Below are 18,123 nucleotides of genomic sequence, written 5' to 3'. Positions count from 1 at the left end.
TGAATAATTAAATCGAGTATAAAGTCAGTGTGATTGAATTTTTAAATAAATTTAGGAGCCGTCTATTTTACCAACTATTCCGTAGAATCAAATATTTTCGAATTGAATTTACAGAATTGAGAATCCTTTTACACATTTAAAGTACATACACAAATAAAAGAAGGGATAATTAAATCAAGACCAATAATGTAAGAAAAAATTTAAAAGTTATATCTGCTTATGAAAATATCCGCTTTATATACAACTTATGTAGCTTATACGTACAAATAAATGGCATCCTTCTTTTCGAAATAGATTGAGGAATGAGAATATATTCGTCAAATTACGATTGAAAGCCGTAAAAAAAAATTAATTATTGAACAAATTTTATTACCAAATTCAGACACAGATACAAAATGCTCCTGTTAGCATGGCTTTATTTTTTAAACAAAAAATCAGTATTATTTAATAAAAAATTATTTTCTATAGTTAAAATATTAGATAGAATAATTTTAAAAATTAGAAGTGATTGGTTTTACTTTGGAAAAAAAATAACTTTATAAAAATCATGTTTTAATTCAAATTTTTGGTTCTAAACGAAGTTCTTCTGTTAATGCCTTTCAATTCAAATGCCAAATCATTGATTGAGTCATTACTCTAAGGTCTATTCGTTTAAAATTTATAAACATTTTAGGAGCGTCTAAATATGACAGACAATATATTCAAAAAGCTGAAGTGCATACCGCCACACAACACACATTTTAAAAAACTTTCTGAAAGATTTCTAAAAAATATTTTCTGCCAGATATCTTTCAGGAAGCTTTTTGAGAGATACTGTGCTGCATGGAAACGTGCACAAAAAAAATGTTTTCTTAAATAGTAAATAGCAATCTTCTAATTAATTACAGACGAATTTGCAACGAATTTGCGAATGCATGCATACAGCGTGTGATGACGTCTTTTTGCAAGGATTGCGGAATCCATACTTTACGATGAACGCAACAGTCAATTTATTGGATGAGAAACTGTAGGTACTTACTTTGCATTGTATGATTTGGAGTGTTTAATCTTGCTGTATGTATTCCAATGCACTTTTACCTTGTAATATACCTCCCTCTGCAATTCTACGCACAAATAAATTACGAATATAATGCGATCCACGCCAAACAAGATCCACGTTGTTGATTTCCAATGTTTTCGTATTATCCAAATAGCGACATAAAATTGGTTGGGTTAGAGTCAGGAAAAATTACGGCGAGAGGGAAGGGCTCCGCCCACGCATTCTCTATATCATATAACTTTACGAACTTTCGTGCAAAACGTGATCTTTAAAAACATGTAGTTTTGGAAAATTACATGTAATTCATAAAACTTCTTGTGTTTATAACTTTCTAGTAAACAATAAGCGACGGCTAAAGCCTTTTATACATTTCTTAGGGTCATGATCTTGACAACATATATGCAAGGTTAAGGTCATCGGCGCGCTGTCCCCTAAACTAAATAATTACCGAAAATTTCTGTGGAATTAAAGCATTCAATGCAAAGTATATCTTTAAATAAAAAAAAACGCTTTCTAAAACAGTCGACAAGTCAATATCTATATTTGCTCTTATACATATTGATGTATGCGATTTGATGCAAACAATGTCACGAGATATCCGTTAACCTGGCACCTCCACCACTACAAATCATGTCGTCGAGCGATAAATGATACTTATTCACATTTATTCACATTTGATTTGAAGTGGTGGTGGTGCCAGATTAACGTGGATTCTTCGGGCGATCCTATAGACTCCGCCTTCGGCCAATCCTATAGATTCTATAGAGTACGCCTTCGAGTGATCATTCAGACTATGGCTGCAGGTGATTCTGGGGAATACTTATGGTGATCCTTTAACTTACCTTTAGCAAATCTTTTAAAAAACTATTACAGGTGAAACTTTAACCTAAGTCAATTCTAGATCTTTTGGATTACTATTTTAAGTATCTTGTCATTTTTTATTCTTTAGTAGTATATAGTATCGGCGGCATTGATACACAGAAAAAAATGTAATATAGCCAATAACATATGTGATTGCGGGCTGCCAACTACATAAAATACTCAATACAATAATATTTGCTATTAATGCAAGTACAATATTGATACTGCAATAACATATATTATTGTATTGAGTATATCTGTAATTGGCAGCCCGCAATAACATACCTTATTGAATATATTACTTTGCTTTTCAGTGTAGGAAGCGACAATTCACATACAATCTGTGTTACTTACTCGACTTAATTCTGTCACAAATTAACCAGAAGTAATTTTAATGCTACAACAATGATTGAAAAAAATTTTATACACTGAAAAAAGTAATATATCCAATAAGTCACATAGTTGCCAATTACAAATATATTCAATACAATAATGTATGCTATTGCAGTATCAACAGTACTTGCACTAACAGCAAATAATATTGTATTTATTATTATCTATAGTGGCAGCCTGCAACTACATATCTTATATTACTTTTTTTCTGTGTACCAAATTCTATTGTATACAAAAATTTATAATTGAACGTATACATAACTGCAGCTGTAAGAAATATCTTTATTTTTGATGGCTTCGTTATTAGATGCAAAAATTAAAAATATACTAGTAATTAATTTGTATTAATATTTAATATAGCAGTTTATATAAACAGAGATAGGAAAAGAGAATAAAAAATATATTGAGAATAAAAAATATTTCGTTCATATTATTTTTATATCTTTAATTTATAGATAGATATAGAAATTGTACAACACTTATAATAACAAGGAAATGCTCTCTGTAGTGAGTGGATTGCTTACCGAAAGAATAATTTTTTAAGCTAAAAACTCTGATCGTACAGCAGTTGAAAGATTTGCATAAGAATTAACTGCGTAAGGTTAATAATGTACATTTCATTATTTCAAATTTTATAATATTTTTAATTTTAATATTATTTTTGATAATAGACTTTGATCGGAACATAAATACATTGCGACTGCTTCCATTTTTTTTTTTTTACAACTTTTGTAATAAAAAACTAGAAGAGAAAGAAATGACCAAATCCCACAAGTTTCCAAGTTACATTTTATTATAGTTTTAAAGGTTTGTAAAAATTGGTTATTTTTTTTATTTGTTCCGCGAATTTTTTTGCTTTTTTTACAAGGGTAGAAAAATTTGTCGAAAAATTGGTATATATTTTTCGTAAAATTTACTTTTATATTTTTATTAGAGTTAGTTTAAAGTTGGTCTGCCATAAATTTTCTGTTTTTAAAGTACTTTTTAGTATTAATTACAAGGAAAACTTCAAATCACAGTGAATAAAAACAGAATCAATATATTTTTAAATAATTTATATATTTTTTTACTAAAATATATTTTATTTTTAAATTAAATTGTAACTTATAATTTAAACAAAAAGCGTATTATATATAAAATATATAAAATAAAAATAAAAGCATTTACATGTTTTAAGCAAATTAAAACAAATTACAAAATTTTTTTAATAAAATAAATTATAATTTTTTAAAAAAACTTAACCTTATTTGCAGTTATGTTTTTATAAACCTAGTTTTATAAATACAATACGCGTACGCGCGTATTGTTTATAATACTAGGTTTATAAAGACATAACTGCAAATAAGGTTAAGTTTTTTTAAAAAATTATAATTTATTTTATTTAAAAAATTTTATAATTTTATAACAGATTGTTTCAAAATAAAGAACATTCAAACAGCATTATAAATAAACGACTGAAGGTTGCTTTATGGCAAGCTTGAACCTCCAGGACGCTTACTCTTAGTTCTTATATGTAAAGAAAGTTTTTATTTTTAAGATTAACGACTTATATATCAACGACGTATACCTTTAACAAAATATTCAATGTACAAAACCTGCAGCTGATTAACCAAGCATATGATATTTGTTCTTGAATTTAATGTGTTTTTAGTAAGTAGTCAATAATCATTTTGTATCTTTCTAGGTTTTTTTTGTCCGATATTGCTAGTGTTAAGATATTTAACTACATAATTTTTCGATTTTAATCTTCTAAGAAATATTAGGAAAAAATTGATATCTTTTTGACTCAACAAAGTAGGAACCCCCCTTAATGTAATTACAATATAGACAAACTAAATACATAGGATAAAACAAGAACAATCAACAAAAAGCAGAATAATTGTTGGTTAACAATAAAGACTTAAAATCAATATTTTTGAATTGTAACATCAAAAATCAACTAATAGGATCAGAATAATACCAAATTTCTTAGTAGATAGAACTATTATATATATTAGTAGACATTCCGATGCAGTAGGGATCTGTAATCGTACAGTGGAGTAATTCGCATTTTTCATTATGCAGCGAGAAGAACCGCAATTATCCACGGACTCGCTTTTCCGCGCAGCATTTATCAAGTGCGCAACGAGAAACGGCTGATTTCCCAGGTGTGCTGCAACATCTATAAACATGTATGCAAACGCACATTCGTGCAAACGTCATGTAAACACATTTTACACACATTCGTGCAAACGTCATGTAAACGTTTATAGTTACTCGCTTGACCCGTTGTACGCTCTCATCGCTGGTATAATAGGCACAAATTGTTTTCGCGACAATTTGCAACCAAGACTCATTGGTGACTGTAGGAGAACCGCTAGTTTTTTATTTGCATGTATATGGCAATTAAACGGATATGGTTTGTTAACCATAGAGAAATACTAATTGTAAGTATCGATTTATTAATTGCATTTTAATTTCTACTAAGAGAGTAGTAAAAATGAGCATTAAACTGCAATTATCGGGAAAAGCTTTATCTTTAACGTTTTCTAACATCTAAGAAATGTTACAGATGGTTAAAAGATTATTTTGCGGAATAATCAATTGCGGAGAAATGATGAAAACGGCCAGTCATCTCGGTCCATTTGTAAGCGTTAGTGGGCCTCGAATGAAAAATGTGCTGACCATTCTTACCTGCGTACCATAAGGTAATAGATGCGTTTAGATGCACACGTGGAAAATCCAGCCATTTCCTCGAAGCGAATATAACGGTGGGGAATTCCAACCGTTGGTACGAAAGAATTATTATGCGAAAAGTTTCCGTATTCCTCGTTTCTTCCCTGATGGACGATTAAAAGTTCCATCCGACTCGAATTTACAAATTCCTTCGGGGGCATCCTCACCACGGGGTCGGCATTAGAGTTTGCTACCGTCCAACGAAATTAACCAGCCTTCTCCAAGTCGCTTTTCCTCCAAGTCGCTCGGGTCGGATTAGAATTTAAATCCGCAGAATCCGTCTGCATCTAATGACCTAATTTTTTTTCATCGCGATTAAGTATCAAAACGTTAGTCTTGAATATTTTTGATGTCGATATGATGGTGTCTAATAGATCCAAATTTTGAACAAGATAGTAATATAAATACATAATAAATATCAAACTATTGGGGTGAGGAATACTTTCTATTTGTATAAAAACTTTTTTAAGTTCTGGCAAGATTTTTTTTCTTTCTTCTGTAAGAAAAACAAGAAAGAAGAATAACGGGAAGGAGAAGAGGAGAGAAGGAAGACTTTTTATCGCTGATTACCGGATAAGTTCTTCGTGTGTTTTCATCCTTCGTGTGTTTCTCTGTCAGCGTGAGAAGAATCTAGAAAGGGCATCTTGAGAGTGTTTTTCTTTAGTGCACATTGCTCTTCTCAGTGCTGAGTTCAAAGTGATAGACAATTAAATTTAGAGCGTTTTGAGTAAAAGTTGATTGAGTGTCAGTGATCTCTCTTTTACTCTCTTCCTCTCTTGTTTCCTTTGTATGTTATTGGAAAATTGTTGAGGCTATACGATGTATTTGAAAATTTTTGTTATTCTCATTTCTTTTTACTTTTGTAAGGCAATAAAATAATTAATTTTTTAATGTCTTTTAACTGCTTTTGTAAAATGTCCAATCTATTTTTTTGTTAGTATAATTATAGTCTAACGCGTAATTTTCTATAAACTTAAACATATTTACTTAACTTATTTTTTACTTTTCAAATATTTCTCTCTTCTTTTCATAAATCTTTGTCAAACTTTTTCATATAATTTTTAATTTAATTGTCGTTTCCTTAATTAATTTTTGGTAATAAGAGTTTTTGCAAATTATATTATTTTAGACTTTTTATTACTTAACTAATTAGATCAAAGTAAATTGTTTTTGTAAGATTCTGTTTATTTAAAGAAATAATATAAACAAGAAGTTATTTAGTTCTGTTTATTTCGAGCATTTTAAAGTCGATTTTGTTCTTATCTTATAAACTAGATTATGTTGTATTTTTAGTTCTTCCGATATTTATTGCACGCATAAAAATATATTCATATAAACTTTTGAAGAACTGAAAGAAATTAAAGCTGGCGCTAACCGCTTTATAACCTAAGCTGGCGCGTTTTTGATTAATGGATATATGTATGAAAAGAACGGTTTTGTATAAATATTTTGAAATATATCTTGTGGCAATAGAGCTTTACCACTTACCCGCAAAACCGAGACAAGGCCGAAAATATGTTTGGGGACATAGATAAACAGTTATAACGCGAGCACAACAAAGATCGACAACGAGCGAGAGCAATAACGTGGCTTTTTATAACGATCAGAAATAGAAACAATCTAAAATGTGATTTTAGCAAATTTTAGCATTCGGTTCTATACGCCGAAACAGAGAAACGAGCGATTGGCACAATATATTTTATTAAATAATTCTCGTGAATTTGAAATTTGATTCTCGAAAGACGCGATTCTTGTAGGGAAAAACAAAGACTCGAGAACGAAGCCGAGTGGCACGAAGGAAAATCGACCGGCAGATCTCGTAAAATAAAGACGCTGTTATCAAAAAAGCTCAGTCGCGAGATATAATCCTGTACGACGCGAATAAAAAGTTGTATTGGCATTAAACTCATTAAGTTAACGCGTTTATCTTTTTCTCACTCGTACGAAACACCAAAATCTAAAATCAAATATAAATATAAGATTGAAATATAATTTTGTTCATCAAAATAATTATGGTAACTTTCAAGCATGATGGTAATAATAATAACGCTGCAGGAACATTTTGGCACTCTATTAATTAGCTTGAATGTTCTGTATAATTATTTTAAGCCAACAAAAAATTATTTTTAATATCTATAGTACCTAGTAAAATTTGTAGAAACTGCAACAAAAAAACATTTTTTCTGTGTATGATACAAATTTTATATGATACAAAAATGCAAGGTTGACGAATTTGCTAGATACAAATAATTATGGAAAATAACTCTTTAATAATTTTGCAAGAGTCTAGTGCTGTTTTGTGAAAATTTTCAGTGTTAGTTCGTATAGAAATTTTTAAGCAACATTTTCAAAAGAATTTGATTTGAATTTTTCATTTATTTCTATATCGTTTCTTCGGCTGAACTAGTAAATTCTGCGAAGCGCATTAGATTAATCATCGTAAATCATCAAATTTTTATTAGATCAGCAGAACTTGAAATCGGACAATACGTAAACGTCATATTTACAAGCATTCAGCGCCCTGTTGATCTCGTCATCGTACATATGGCACAAAAAATGTTGCTTTCCGATTTCAAATTGACACAGACGATACTCTGTCCGACGGTGCTTGTCGCATTCGGTCTATTCGCCTCGAGTCCGAAATTCCCCGCCATCGGGAGGAGCAGCGCCGGTACGTTTCTTTTCGTTTTATCAAATAGAAATTCGTCGAGACGTCGAGTCTATGTCGTGCGCGCCCGCCACAGCCGCTTCGGCGGGGCTCGGCCGTGGTCGGGGACGCTCGGCGCGTTCCGCGACGATATCGCACGAGGTCGCACGAAGGGCCAACGAGCGCGGCGCGCCAGTGGTAATGGTGGTGGCCGTGTCGCGTACGCGTTGGCGAATTCGAGCGAGGAGAGGGCCGAGCTCACCCGTCGGCATTGATAACAGCGGGTGGCCCGCCGCGACAGTCGGAGCCGGTCGCTCGTCGTGCGAGCGTCGTGACGTTGGCGTTCCTCGTGCTCGATCCACGAACGACGCGGACTTGCCAGTCGCCCGACGACGTTCACTCGGTGGTCCGTCCCCGCGGTCAGTGCTTTGTCCGTTTTTTGTGCGCGATCCGCGAGTGTCCCAGTGTGCCCAGTGTGTGATCGACGATGAGCGTGGCTGCGGCAGATAGGACTGCGTCGCAGTTTTGATTGATACCGTCTTCACGGTGGCGACTTTCACGGCGACGTCGTTGGTGAGTCAAGAGAGAAAAAGAGAGAGCACGTCTTCGCTCCATTCTGTCGGTCTCGGGATGACACTCGAGGTATCACCGGAGATAATTCGAAGGAACGCCCCTTCAAGTCCCCTCCCTTCCCTTCCCGGCGAGCTTTCTTTCACGGTTGTAAAACTTATTGAACCGCAGCTGAGCGATTTCCATTGACGTCACATGTCATCTCGTTAACCGTGTTACGCGGAGCCGCACCGCCCTGAAGTTGGCGCCTTTAAAATACAAACGTGAGATTTCGTTAGCTTTAGAAAGCGTCATTACAACTAATTTACAACTTTGCGCCCCGGCTTTCTTTCCACCGGCGTATTATTCTCTATTCTCTCAGAAGTGCAAAGGTACAACCTGACGCTCGTGTATAAACATTTTTCATTCAGGCGCTACCTTTCAATAAAAATCTTACGCAAACGGTAGTTTAAAATTAGTTCATGGTGGATATTTTAATCTCGTGAGTACCAGTACGATTCTCGATACAACGATAATGCGTAAGGTCACTTTCGTTCAATCGAGCGAATCCACGACGAGAGGCAAGAGTCAACTTGACTCGCGGTCTCTGAAAGCACACTACGCCTATGTATTAACCCCTGTGACGTTCTCTCACGTTGCCGTATGTACGTACGTGCATACCTATGACGTAGCGGAGCGTATGTGTGTGTGTGTGCGATGCGAGGCGCACCTGTTTATGTGGGTCGCGTGTAGCGCGCGTTGCCGTCCAGATGTCAAGAGTTTATGCGACTCGACCACGAATAGAAAATATAGGTTAACGTCCCGCGATTTTCCGCGAATTTTCCCTATTTCAGGAGGAATGCCCTCGAACGCCTCGGTGTGGAGATGGAGATCCACACGTGATCTCCTCGAACAACAGACAGACAGCATGCGATTTCGAGTGTCGACATCACACACATATCCGCGTCACGCGACGTGTCATGACAAACAAAAAAAAAAAAAAAATATCGAGTTGCACTTGTGCGCGAAGAGGGGTCCCTCTCCTTCATTTTCCTTTTCCCTGACTTTCCGAGCTTCCGTCGTCTGACGGTGGATTTACCTCGAGTGTTTTCACGCGATCGCATTCTGCATACACGCGACGATTAAAACGACGTTTCTCACGCTTTTCTGAGATCGCGGGACAGCGGCGCAATTTACATTCTTTTTTTTTTCCAAGCGAGAAAGGACGCGAATTATATATAATTGACTGCGAATGATTACATATAATACAATGTAAAGTACACTTAATTGACCTGGAATGTAAATGTAGATGTAAATATTTTAATGAATATCTTATACAATACAATATAATATTGATATAAATAGAGTAATTTTAATAAAAATTCTTTTGCCTCGCTATTGTTGCTGTAAGAATCTTTGGACATTGCTCGTAATACTATAACAAATTACTTTGTCTTGTTCTTAAGTTTCAGCAAAGCTAGAGAAACGTCGGATTAGATATAAGATGTCTAATATTTATTAATAAAATTTTTCTAAATAATAATTATGATATTTTAAAACAAGTTTAGCCAATATTGGAATTTTATTTTTCATTGATAACGTCTCATAAATATTGATATCGCATATATAAAAATTGAGTGCACAACGCATGCCTTTGCCTTTAATATAGCGATCGGACGAGCATGAGGGGAAGCTTCGATCGAAATTTATAAAATCCGTAGAATGCGCTTGTGCTTTGATAGCTTGAATGTATTACAAAAGTCAGCAGTTCTTGTAATCGATAACGCTGATTTCGACGCTATTATTTCAAAATCTACGTATCGACACAACTTGCGTTTTGTTGAATACACAACAGAAGCGCACCGGATGTGCTGCGATGTAATGGTATTTGCACGTCGTTGCAGCTTGTTTTTCGTTTGCACTTATCACCGCGAAGAAACGTGCTCCGAAGAAGAAAAAATTACCTTCGTGGTCGGCGCTAGGTGCTAGCTTGAACTTTCCTACCAATTATGGATCTTAATTTTAAGAGATTAATTTACTTTATTAATTAATTTCACTAAACAATAGATCAGTTGAATAATGGAAAATAAAATAAATAATTTATCTTTATTGATTTTAATAAATAATTGACTAAAAATAAATAATGGAAAATTAAATAAACGAACGCTTCCAAATCGATTAACTTCAATTGATTTTATGTTTCAATTTCTCTTCTGTTACTTTTGTGATGTAAAGTTGCATTAATATTATTTTGAATCGAAACTCTAAAGACGCGTTAATCTACAGTGGAACTTTGTTTCCTGTTTCTTATTTTTCGCTTATTTCTTCTTTACGCTGGTTTTATCGAAATTGGCGAGACAAAAATTGACGTGCTCCGAAAGAGACAAGAAACATGTGACAAGAAACACAATTGTCGATAAAATAGTCCACAAAAAGGCAAAAAGACAATAAGCAAGAAGCGAGAAACTGGAAACAGAGAGCCTATTGTAGATAGCTTTTACTCTTACAACCTCATAGTTTCGTTATTTGCGCGCATTTATGTGTGCTCGTTTAATTTTTTTTTTTTTTTTTTTTCCCGGTAATAGTACGGTTATTCGAATAAAAAGTACAACGAAGGGTTCGAGTTAAAAATTCTCTCTCGTTTCCGGGTGTTTCGCGCACGGATACAAGCGTACAAACGGAACGTAACGTTCAGATGAAGACGTTTGTGCGACGTGTATGCCAGCGAAAAATTAGAATGGCCCCGGGTACGATCGTAAAGAAAGTCGTGAAACAATTCTAACGACCGACATGCTCGAACTTTGCCTCTCGGCACCGGCACGTTCATGACCCACCCGAGGTTGATGCTCACACCCGGCACACACATTGCTCTCATGGCGGGAAAATGAAAACGACCGAATGAAACAAACCCGAATATGATATGTTGTTTGTATAACATTAACATATTAATAATGGCGGAAACGTTACATGGCTTTTCTTCCCTCATTCGTGTATATCACAGGGGTGGTATTGATTACATTACGTTTTATGTGAATGAGACGCCAAATTGTTGGTATATTATTGGATATTAAAATCCTGGCGAGATGTGCCGCGCAGAAATGTTAAAGAAATTCATGCAAATTGTTCGATTATTATGCATAACTGGCAGTGCATCCGGCGCGATTGCATGCCCTTTAGGATTAATCGTAAAGTGCATTCGCATGAAAAATGCTACGCGGACAATCCGATCGCGCGGCAATTTCCAACTGCTGCATATTTATTTGAGCGGCATTTAATTAATATCAGGCTTTTAATTAATCTAAGTGAACGCGAAAACACGTGGAGCATTCGGGCGGCCAGCGATGAAGAAGACCGATAAAAACGCAGCTGAATTCATTCTTCAATATATACGTATTATGGCAGGGCCGCCGCGTCCCTTTTCAAAGTCCATTGCTATATGTAATCCCAGAAATAACTGCATGGTTAGTCGATCGCAATTAATTTACAGGGAAAGTTAAGAGCGTAATAGAAACAAAGTTCGTGCCTCGCGTACGGATTCATCGGCCGGATTCATGGCGATATTCGAAAAGGGCAAACATAAAGGTAGAAAAAGTTTAATTGACATCGTAGCGCGCGCGATACACATGCACCCACCGTGAGGAAAATAAAACGTAGATACCTAGCGCGCGATAGGGTGTAATCAAGGGTGAGACCCAAGTTCGCACTGCTGAGCTTCATTCAACTTTAGAAACGAAGCGCAATGCATCTCTAATTAAATCTCCGGCTGGCCGGCGCGTTTCAGATTGAAATATATTCTACGAATTCCCCGCTACTGCCCTTTTTTCCCCTCGTGTCGCAAAGGACAGGATTGTGATTCCGACGATCGTGTTTCCGAACGGGTTTCAAAATCAGCGATCTTGCAATACGTGGCGAATCCGTTTGACCTCACCAGCAGAATCTGCAATAAGAATTTTTGTCAATTGAATTTTAAATCGCAAATGAACTGAGATTTAACAATTCTCATTCTCAACTATCCCTCCGTACATAATTGCTCAAGTGCTTCTACTTTAACCCTGGACAAGCAAAGTATTAAGTAAGACCGGCCGGCAGTTTTGATAAAGTTATAATTAGATGTTTTGGAGTCAGGTTACTTTTCGTAAATAATGACATAATATAGCGAAAATAACTGAATAATGCGTTGACAAATGACGTGCAATTTGTCGCGATCCTTGGCCGTTATCGTAACGTTTTGCCAAGCGTTTTGCAATGTAGAAAAATTTGACAAACAATTTGCCCATCGAATGTTTTCTTTGTACATTGGAAATTCCAAATGCATAGTTCCGTTCGGTGGAAATTTCAAAGCGAATTCTCGTGTAGGAGACAACAACTTCATTTTCCTCCTCTTTTCGTTCACGATGTGGCTTAGCTGCATATGTGTCCATCTGCTCGTAACAGTTTGTCCTGATACAGCGGTGTTGAACTATTACCTCTAATTCCTTCTTCCCTTCTATCGTTTCTCTCCCCTCAGGCATCTTCAGTTTCCCTGAGTTTATACCATTTCCGCTTTCCATCCCGATGGCACCTGATTATTCCCCGCACGATAATGTCCCTCGTCACGATCGTCCTGCATGTTAAGCGAGTCTTGACTAATGATAAAGATGGACTGGCACAGGTATGTGAGATGGTTTCCAAATTACAGTTCTCAGACTCTCATCACAGCGTCCTTGCGCACAATGATGACGGGTTGTATATCGAAACATACATATGTATGGATGCTTGTGAAATTTTCGTTGATTTAATAAAGTAAATAATGACTTATGAGAACACACATGAATACCGAGAAAGTAAAATCACTTTTTTCTTCTGCGTGTATTGTATACTTGAGCTGTGCTATTTCGTCAACTCTGTAGAATTGTTATGGAATAAGTCGTTAAATGCCAATATATCATTATTGGATTATACAATGCGATATTTTCCGGAAGTTTTGCGAGTGTTCCTTTTCGCGACGTAGCAAGTATTGAGCGGAGGGATGAAAAAAGGCGGTGAGGTGAATCAAATTTTGTGTAACCAATCATTCGTCGCAGACTTCCAATAATCCATGGGCGATATATCCGGCCGAACAGCGAAGCTGTGCGAGATATCCGAGTGGGCAAATATCTAGCCCCATTCCGGATCCGATCAAACTTTAAAAACGACGGTTTCGAGAGGTTTCATACATGTATGTATATATGCGTGCTTCCGTGTGTGTGAGTGGGGTGGGGGAGGGGGGGGAGGGAAATACAGCGAATTACAGCTATCCGACCCGTAGCGTAGGACACAGCGCGTGCGAGTACAACGGTATGCTGTCTGGTCATCTAAAATTTAAATGTTGTGTGCTCAATGCACTGTAAATATGTCATCGACGGCCTTTCGTAGTCGACGGGAGTACTTGCCGTCTGCGTATAATGCATGAATATTGCAAACACAAATTCTGCTTTCTTTCTGTATTAAATACACATGCACTGTTGACACACAATAAGGACTTAATTCTTTGAGCAGTATTATCAACATTTATTCTTTCGTTTTTGCGTTGTCAGAGAGAAAAATGTGTGTGAATATATTTATGTAATATTATTAAATTTGTGAAAAATAATTTTAATAATATTCTTCCAGGGAGAGTACAAACCTTTTTTTAAGCAAAATATTAACACGTTTCTAAAAATCGAAAAAATTATTATTTGGCTGAAGAATAATGTTTGATAAAATAGTATAATGTTTGCGTGTTGAATATTTATCAAATATAAAGTAATTGCAATTTTATCTTATCGAAGAAAATAGCAATTTTTAAATTATCAGCGAAATATTCTTTGTTTATTATAGAAGTCACATTTCCAGTTATGTGTCAGTTCAAGAGTATGCAGTTTTGTAATTTTTTTTTTATTTTTCACGTTTTTTCAACGTGATTTTAAGCTTATATGAAAGTTATATGAAAATTAAGTACTCTGCAATTATTACATTTTTATAATAGTAATAATAATTATATTTTTAATATTGTATAATAAAATTATTTTCATATCTATCCATTTCCAAAAAGGGCATATCATTGATACTTGAATCTATTGAAGTGTATTATTACATATAATACACATAAGTGTATTATTTTACATATAATTCTTTGTAATATCTGCTATTGTTAAGATACTGTAACAAGAAATATTATTTCTTAAAAAAACAAGAGTCAAGACTTTTGTAATTTAAAATTAATTGAAAAATACGAATTTTTTATCCATTTTTCTGAGAAATTTCATTTTTAATCGTTTATAATTAAAAAACTGTAGACTTTGACAGTTTTTTGAAAAGAAAAATCAACACTTCAAGTTGATTAAAAAATTGTGAAAAAAATAACTTTTTAGAAAATCGTGTATGTGTTAATACACGATATGTTATGCAGTACTGCTATGTATTTCTTATTTTAATTAGAAATTTTTCATTAAAGATAGCATGTCAAATAATCTCAGAAGGGGAATAAATTTACACACCAATAAATCCATCCTAGATAACGATGACGGAGAAGATTATGTATCGTTGCTTTCATTGAATTTTCTCCTATATTGATGAATCGCGATACACGTTCCTAAGAGAAAGAGAGAAAGAGCTTCGTTCAGAGAGCTTTAAGCATCGTTCATACGTATGGCAACTATTCGTTATGTGATACATATTTACGTTTGTGGTCACGCTTCCCGTTTCTTTGTCACATGGCAAGGGACAAGTTTGTCCCATATTCTCCAGGGTCGTATTTTATGGATTACTCCCGCTTTTACCCCTCCGTGACTGCGTGCTTTTGTCGACGTCCGAAAAGTTGGATAACGCAAAGGATTAAATCAGGGACTGGGCCGGGCATTTGCAAATGCGGGTGTACTGGCATGTTGAGGGTCTCTTTGTCTGTGGTCCGATCACAGAGGGGATAAACGTCGCTTTACTCGAGGATCGATCGATTTGTTCTTTGGTGTAAATGCGGCTTAACGGAGATTGCTTACGGTTCTGAGCGAACCCCATCCGGTTGCATAGCGACTCGCAGGCAAACATGTGGTTAGACCGGTTGACTCAGACAGGTCGGTTTGGTTCTTGCTTACTTGCTCTCTCCCCCTCTCTTCTTCTCTCTATCTCTGTCTCTTCTCCCTACCTCTTCTTCATCTCTCCTCCATATGATTCTCTCGACGGCAGCCTATTGCGTACCTGTGCCACGTCTTCTGAAGTGATTACTGAGAGTGTCTGACATTTTAGGTAAACTCGAATGGAGCAACTTTGCGAATGGGTGAACCTTTCGGATTTTCCGAAGGACGTCATGTTTGTGAACGATGGTTTTTGTCTCATTTTAGTTTAATCAAGATGCTGTCCTCGCTATAATGTGAAAGGAATTGTTTGGAACATTCTGTTACTTATCCGTTATTTATTTATATTGTTTGGAAAAATTATTGGAGGATCTGCAATTGTTTATCATCAGAATGTACACATTTTATTTTTTTTTGGCTGTTAAGAACCAAGTATTAGTCTAATGTGTTTCCAACGGATATTGATAAAGCTTTGTAAAACTGCAAGTGCAAGCACCTACATCTGGTGCTGTAACTTAAGCATATCGATTAGCTACCGAGTCGCACGTATTAGGTTGTCATTCTTTACTTCGCTTTATATAACTGGGTTATCGACCGCATCAGCCATGAAGATATCTTTAAATAGTTTAAATTACTGTTTAAATTACGTAAAACATACATGTTTACACATAAACGTAAAGCATTACTTAAAAGTTATTTTACAAAAAATTAATTGCTTATGTTATATATATACCATATATATATATATATATATCTTATATATAAGTACCGGGTTCATATTTCTGTATGTTTGCGAACTACTCCGTCATTTGTGGTCCGATTTTCTTGCAAGTGGTCTCAAAGTTTTTCAAATTTTTCAAGGATGGCTCCCATGGACTTAGTTTTTCGATATACAGGTTGTTTTAAAAAAGGATTTTTTTGCTATAGTTACGGCCATCATTTCTGAAACACACTGTATTTTCGCGCAAGTATGTATTACATGTGTGTGTATGTGAAGCAAGAGCTTTTGAGCGCGAAGCTAGTGTGTATATATATATATATATATATATATATATATATATATATATATATATAATATATATATGAATAACGTATCATATTGTATTTACTTTTATTTATGTAATTATTATGTATTTAGATGTTAATTTATGATTTCTTTCGTAATTAAATATTAATCTCTGATGATCCACGGGGATTTTATTGTGCTAAGTTCAGCTTTAGAAAGAGCTTATCTATTTTAGCGTGTAGTAATTTTCATGCACGTAGATTTAATCAACTTTTGCTGGTGAGACCAATACAATCTCTCGTATAATTTGTGCAACGCAAATTCGCATGACGGTTGTGCATAGTAATTAGATATAATCATCATACATATGGATGCCCAGCTTTATTGTCTGCCTATAATTAAGAGCTTTATGATTTCATTTGCTGCAATTGTGTATAAAAAATCGCGATATACGATTGTTGCTATTTATTCAGAATATGATTTGTATCAACGATTTTTTTTTTTCAAGTGACCGAGTTTAACCTTGTATTAGAAACTGGTCAACATATTTCCCAAGCGAAATCTCCGATGAAAATGTTACATAATATTAAATTCGTTGAGCGAGACGTATATATCGGAATTTTTTAAATTACAGATTTCAACGGACAACAAAGTTAAAAATGTATAGAAAAGTTTTATTATATGTCGTGATAAAATATGAAAAATTATACATATGATATTAATATTTTTTTAACGATTATAATTATGAAATTGATAATTATATTTGTGTGTGTGTGTGTGTGTGTGTGTGTGTGTGTGTGTGTATGTGCGTGTGTGCGAGTATGATACAACAGCAAGAAATGGTATACTTTTATAAATTTTAATCCGAATTGAATTTAATCGTTACACACAATACAGATCAATACTTGGCTAAGAAAAATATTTTTGGTTTACATGTATTTAGATTTGGAAGCGATACATATAGTCGAATGTTGGAGTTCGTGCGCGACTCGTTTCCAAATACATACTTCTTTTATAACATTTCTCTTTTAGCCGAAATTAAATATCCCTCAGACAGAAACTAAAAATTTCCTTTGCTGCATTTGCATAACAGCAGCGACAATTTTAGTGGCTGCAGAGGAAATTTAAATTTATTGACTTTAAGAAGAAAGTAGTTTTTACTTTAACGCGAGATTTTATTATGAAAATATCTCTAAAAGAATTCTTACTTTATTAAGATACATCTAATAAACAAAGATTTATAACTGTAGTTGGGAATCCTCGTCGGGAAATTGCCGACAAATACTTTGCTAGTGAATCGTAATAGTGATTCGTCACAAAATTTTATTAAACATTATTTGATTTATATTTTTTTCAGTATATTGCACACACACACACACACACACATATACACGCACAGTCGTTTATTTCAAGTATGAACTTCGAATCTCTATTCCGTTAGGCAATCTTTCTTTTAGACCATACTGAGGACTACCGAGATAGTATGCTAACTGTACATAGCGATCTATTTCGCTTCATTCATACGATCGTAATTGCGAAGCGGCGCGCGTCGTGTCCGGCCGATAAAATCCAACAGAAGACAATAGTCAAGGAAAATGCAAGGAAATAACGCGATAGGTCGACGACCTTGTTATATGTAGACTGAGTAGTCACGATGAATACCTCTTCACGGACCGCTCTCATCTCTAATGATCATTGTCCGCTTCCCGTTGGGCCGTTACCAATATCCTTATTATCGGTCCAGCGCTTCCCCAGGCGTGACGTGATACGCGCGTACAGAAATTATATCGCCTCGCCAATATTATCATCGCATGCGTGCGCGCTTAATTGCACGCCTGCGAAC

General features: G+C 35.0%; 1 protein-coding gene across 2 annotated transcripts in view; it reads left to right on the top strand.

Annotated features, from left to right (window-relative positions):
* The first annotated feature begins 7,842 nt into the window (after window positions 1–7,842).
* The window catches only part of LOC105839349 (putative polypeptide N-acetylgalactosaminyltransferase 9), a 217,757-nt gene continuing 207,476 nt past the window's right edge, over window positions 7,843–18,123 (top strand). The window contains exon 1 of one of the 2 annotated variants that reach the window (XM_036293852.1): window positions 7,843–8,228. The gene's annotated coding sequence lies outside the window, so the exon portion shown is untranslated. The remainder of the gene's footprint in view (window positions 8,229–18,123) is intronic. The other variant, XM_036293850.1, reaches the window with a different exon arrangement.

The sequence above is a fragment of the Monomorium pharaonis genome, chromosome 11 (genome assembly GCF_013373865.1).
Source record: "Monomorium pharaonis isolate MP-MQ-018 chromosome 11, ASM1337386v2, whole genome shotgun sequence".
NCBI lineage: Eukaryota > Metazoa > Arthropoda > Insecta > Hymenoptera > Formicidae > Monomorium > Monomorium pharaonis.
Note: the sequence above shows the minus strand (reverse complement) of the source record. Positions and strands in the feature narration are given on the sequence as shown.